Source organism: Alternaria novae-zelandiae, assembly GCF_023758075.1.
Source record: "Alternaria novae-zelandiae strain BMP 2774 chromosome Unknown scaffold_20, whole genome shotgun sequence".
Taxonomy (NCBI): domain Eukaryota; kingdom Fungi; phylum Ascomycota; class Dothideomycetes; order Pleosporales; family Pleosporaceae; genus Alternaria; species Alternaria novae-zelandiae.
In genome coordinates, this window is record NW_026056980.1 from 78,920 (window position 1) to 85,310 (window position 6,391).

Below are 6,391 nucleotides of genomic sequence, written 5' to 3' on the forward strand. Positions count from 1 at the left end.
ATTACATAACTTTAACAAAGTATAATAAATCTCTCTAGAGCTCTAATTACTTAGTAGCTTACACTTCTTAATATATAGAAGTTTAATATTGTCTATATAGCTAGTAAGAAGAATATTGTAGCTAATACTCTTTTAAGAATACCTAAGCTAGATAGCTAGAAGCTATCTAATAAACCTAAAGAAGATATAGAAGACTTTATTAATATACACCTAAATATAGTTTAGCTTATCTTTAGCAAAGCTCTAGCGCACGCGTATAGAATATACTAGATAGATCTTTCTTTTAATAATTAACTGCTAGCAGACAGCTATAGTAATAAGTTATAAGTAATTATAGGCTAGCTTCTATTCTACAGAAGGCCTAAGTATATATCTACTACTAAGTTTTATAAGTTTAAGAAGAAGACGCTCTAAATAACTATTAGAGAATAATATCTCTTTATAATCTCTTTAGAAAGCTAGCCTCTATAAAGAGTAGTTAACTTAATAAATAAGTAGTATAAGATTATTAAATCTCTCTATAATAGGTCTAGCTACTAAGGCAAGAAAGGTACCTAGCGCAAGGTGTAGGCGCGCTACTATTAGAAAGAATAGTATAATTAAGTTAAACGCTATATATAGTTCTGCTCTAAGTACTAATTATATATATTAGTAATAGTTTAAGAAGAGCTTTAGCCTATAGAGCTACTAATAATACTATTTATATAGATTACTATTAATGTTGTTTATATACTGCCTAGCTGTAATAGTAAGAAGTTTCTTATTATTATCTAAGACTACCTTTCGTAATAGGTAGAAGCTAAAGCTTTAGCTAAGAATAACTTAAAGAGCGTTTAGAAGTTTCTACTATATAATATCTTTTATTAATAGAGTATTCTACTTAAGATATTAGCTAATAGAGGCTCTAAGAATAAGAGCCTTATTAAGAAACTTTAGAAGTAATAGAGAATTAATAGAGTTATTTTAAGTGCCTACTACTCTTAGAAGCAAGAACTTATTAAGTAAGAGTACGCGTCTATTATAGCTACTCTAAAGAAGCTTTCTAGTAACTAGGTAGATAACTTACCTAACGTTCTATAGGCTAACTATACTACTATTAAGTAATCTATAAACAAGATACTAGCGTACTTAGTCTTAGGCTAGCAGCATATCTTACCTATTAAGCTATCTATTCTAACTTAGCAGACGCTTCTATAGAATAATATTTAGAATATACCTACTCTTCTTATAATATAAGCCTACTAGTTTAACTATAGAGATAAATAATTTAAAGAGTCTATTAACTACACTATGCGTTTTAGGCATAAGAATAAAAACTATTTTAACTAGTTAAGAGTTCTTTAGCTAAGTAAGCTTTCTCTAGATAATCTTATTCTATTAAGAGACTCTTTCTATAAAAATAACTAATCTACGCTTACTAAGTTTCTACCTAAGTAGAAGAAGCTATTTCGTATTAGCAGCGTTAATAAGAAAGGTTAGTATTAGTTAGAAGAGCTTAATAGTACTTCTTTCTAAAGTTATACGCTAAGAAACTACCTAAAGGCCTTTTACTAGCGTATAGTAGTAGATCTTACTAAGATTAATAGGCTAGACTACGCTGTAACTGTATTCTCTACTAATAAAACTAATAATATAGATTAAGAAGTAAGTAGTAATAATAATAATAAGACGCCTAAATAGTCTACGTATAGCTAAGACATCTTAGATACTCTAGAGTTAACTAAAGTTTAAAGAAGCCTAAGGCTAAGAGCTTAACTAGATAATCTATTAGTTAATATAGAAGAGAAACAAGATATAAAATAGGTATTATCTAGACCTTAGTAATTATTAGTAGTTATTCTAATAAAGAAGCTAGATTTTAACTAGAATAAGTATTAGGCATATATATTATAGGTATAGTTTTAAGTAGTTTTAGATATATATATATTAAACACTATAACTAAGCTCTAAAAAATGTCTATAAATATATATAGAGAATAGCTACTACTATTTTAGCCTATAACTAAGTAATATACCTACTTCTTACTCTTCTTCTTCTTCTTACTAGAGGTCTTCTAGACTAATAAGCCTTTAGACTTAGATAGAGTAAGAAATTTATTACTCTTATTATTATTAATATCTATAGCCTTAGTAGAAGGCGTAGTAGGCTTATAAGTGCAAAGAGTATATATAGAAGTAGGTAGTAGTACTAGTTTCTTTATCTTCTTAGTAGAGGTAGACTTTATAGTACTCTTAGAAGAAACGCGCTTACGCTTAGAAGATAGTAGAGCTAAAAAACTCTTTAGAGTAGCTATAGCCTTCTCTAGCTAAGTAAGTCTTAGCTTATAATTCTTCTTAGAGATACTCTTACTATAGTTACTAATTATAATAGGCTTAGGCTTTGCCTAAGCCTTAGCTTAGTATATAAAGCAAGGCTTACTATAAGCTCTCTTTCTAAGAAATATAATATCTTTACTAACGCTTGTTGTAGCTATACTTTAAAACTAGTCTATAATATTTATATTTCTTTTTCTTACACGCTATACCTAAGTATTATAATAGTAGAACCTAGTGTATAGAATATCTAAGAGTCTCTAGAGGTCTCTCTTCTTGCGTTACTCTATTAGCTCTCTAAGTAGATAGCAGCTATCTATAAGGTATAGGCCTAGAACTATATTATAATAGCGACGTTGCACTTCTAGAACAAGAATCTACGTAACCTTATTACCTTAATACACTCTACGTCTAGCTCTATAACATTGCTGCCTATTACTATAACTATAATCTTATTAGTATCTACGCTATTCTTCTTAGTAGCTGCAGTGCTACTACCTCTAAGTTCTTCTACTACTATAGTAGCTTCTACCTTCTACTATAAGGCCTTACCTCTAGAAGAGCTATTTACTAGTAATAGAATATACTTTTATTTATAGTATATTATAATAGAATATAGATTAGATATAGACTAGAAGTTTATTAGAGACGCAAAGACCTAGTTTATTTATATTTAGTAGTCTCTTTTAATTATAGTATAGCGCAAAGTTACTCTATTCTATAAGCTTAGTAAATAGAACTATTAGAACTTTATTGCCTTTCTAGAGTATCTTAAGTTCTATTATAGTAACTAGCACTTCTAGAAGTACGCCTAGGTATAGTTAGATTACTTGCAATAAGGTAAAAAGTAAAGCTTTACTAACTTTTTTATTTACTTTAGCTAGCTTCTTACGCAGGTAGGTAGGCTTAGCTAGAGTAGTAACTAGAAGCTTGCTAGGCTACGCTAAGCGCTTAATAAGCGTATATAGATAGTTACTCTTAACTAAGGCGTTTAGCGTTTAGATTTTAATAGCGCTATCTAAAAGTATAAAGCTATTATAGTAGACATTAAGACTACTAAGGTAGAGAGTTTATATTATAACTTTACGCTCTTAGCGCCTCTAGCTTATAACTATAATAGTAATATCTAGATAGTAAATATAGGCGCTATAAAGACTTCTAGTACCTCTTTAGAGCGTAGCGCAGGTAGCGCTTACACTAACTAGATCTTCTAGAACGTTTTTAACACTAGGCGCGCTTTAGAAGCCTACACCTACTATAGTAAGTAGAGATATCTTTACTAAAGCTGCACTAACGTAGCTATACTATAGGTAGTAGAGTTTAGATATACTATAATAAGAGAGAGACATAGTATTTTAGAAAACTAGTAGCCTCTAGTCTAAGTCTAGACTAGAGGTAAGTAAGCGCTAACTTAGTAAAGAAGTCTATAGATAACCTTCTTACTAATAACGTCTGCAAGATCTAGTAGTCTATAGATAAGAGTCTATTTCTTATTCTACTACTACTAGATAGCGTTAAAGCAGTGTAGGCTCTAGTAGACTTAGAGTATAAGTACTATAGCGCTATTAGTAAGGTAGCAGTCTTATAGCTATAGGCTAATTATATTATAATTTCTTCTTAGACTCTTTACTAGGCTATAGAGTTCTTAGAAAAGACTAATATTTCTAGACTTATAGCTATAACGTATAATCTAGATAGTTAGATGTTATAGCTAGTAGCCTACATTATTCTAGAACTTATCTATAATATTATTTTAGAAAAACTATAAATACGCTGCAAAAGTATTATTCTTAATATACTCTAGAGTAAACTTCGCGTTAGAGTAGTAGAAGGCATAATTGTAAAGAAAACTACTACGCGCCTATTTCTTCTAGAGCTTAGGCCTATAGTAGTATCTATAGTATCTACGTTTATATAGAATATAAAAGATAATAGAGACGCAGCGTAAGTATTATAGGTAATAAACCTTTATAAACTTACTCTTACTATTAACGCGCTATACTCTATTATACTTACCTCTACGCTATTTAAAAAGCCTATTATAATAAAGCTCTCTAGTAAGCTAGCAGACTTTTAGAACCTTTTTAATAAATCTAAGGCCTTAGAGTTACTCTCTTATAGAGGCGCTATAGACTATTATATTAAGTTAGCTAGGTAGCCTAATAGAAGCTTGCCTGCGCTCTCTTAGAGCCCTCTTTACTCTATATTACGTAATTAACTATTAGAGCTATAGTAGTAGCTTATAGAGCTTATAGATAAGAGCTAGATTTGTGCTAGCTTCTCTACTATAAGCGCACTAGTACTTCTAGTTAAGAAGGCGTTAGGCAGGTAGCGCCTCTACGTAGATTACTACTTATTAAATAAGATTACCTAGTCTAACTACTATCTACTTCTGCTAATTAAGAAAACTCTATATATAATATTATAAGCGTAGTAGTTTATAAAGGTTAATATATAGGCTGCGTTCTATAAGCTCTACGTAGCTAAAGAGAATAAGTACCTAATAGCGTTCTACACCTATTTTAGTCTCTTTAAGTAGCTTATCTACCTATTTAGGCTAACTAGCGCTTTTACTACCTTTTAATAATATATTAATAGTGCGCTCTCTAAGACTCTAGAGTAATACTTAACTATATATTTAGATAATATACTAATATTTATAGGTAGATTACGTACTAATTATATAGTAAAGACACGCTAAGTGCTTTTACTACTTTAAGCTGCTAGTCTAAATTTAGATATAGAAAAGAGCGTATTTGTAATAAAGAAGGTACGCTACCTTAGCTATATAGTTTAGATAGAAAAGGCAATCTATCTAGACTCTAATAAACTAAAAGTAGTCTAGAATTAGAAGCCTCTACGCACTATAATAGACGTTTAGAGTTTTCTAGAGTTTATAAACTTTTACTAGAACTTTATTAAGAGATTCTCTAAGATAGTAGTACTTTTGTATTACCTTACTAGTTAAAATATTTTATTTAAGTAGAGTTCTGCTAAGTATAAAGCGTTTAAGCGCCTTAAGGTATGCTTTATTATAGAGCTAATATTAGTCTAGTAGAACCTATTCTAGAACACTATAGTTAAATATAACTACTTAGAAGTAGCTTTTAGTAAGTGCCTATTATAGTATATTAATAGCGTTCTTTACTTTATAGCGTACTACTCTACTACTCTAATAGTAGAGTAGTAGAACTACACTATTTATAATAAGAAGCTTCTTATAGTAGTATAGTGTCTAAAGGCCTAGAGTAGCAAGCTATAAAGTATTTTTTATCTATTTATAGTGTTTATAGACTATAAGAACTTAGAGTACTTTATAGACTTACGTAAACTTAGTAAGCGCTAAAGTAGATAAGCAGAGTTACTATCTTAGTTCTACTATAGCTTTAAGTTTAGGCCTAGGTACCTCTACGCGCAGCCTAACGCGCTAAGCTAATACCTATAGAATTAGCTCTAGAAGAGCTCTAATAAGGTAGTAGTTATACACTCTATTAACATTACAGCGCTTATATTATTAGAATATACTAGTAATATATATTAGTCTAAAGAGCGTTTTCTCTTTGTAAATACGTATATATAATAGTTATAGAATAAAGCTATTACGTAGAACTATAGTTACGTACCTAGACTATAGGCTGCGCTAGATAGGTCTTAGAAGTTCTTTGCTAAGGCGCATACTAACTAGTAGATTAGTAACTATATAGTAAGTGCGTATAGCATACTTCTCTAGCGTAGTATTATATAGCTACTATTATAGAAGCCTTTAACTACTATAGTTATCTAGCGTACGTATAAAGAGAGTCTAGTAAGGCACCTTAGAAAGAATACTATATTCTAGCTACTACGCTACAACTATTATTAGAATAGTATATTAGCTAACGTAGCGTAATATGTCTATAACTACTACTACTATAGCGTATACGTTTTAAGAAAGAAACGTTAGAGTCTTCTATAGCTAATACTAGTTACTACGTAATATTAGACGCAGATCTCTATAGATTTTATAACTAAGCTCTCTTAGAAGTCTTCTAACTTACTATAGTACCTATTAGTAATAATAGACTAACTATTAAAGTAT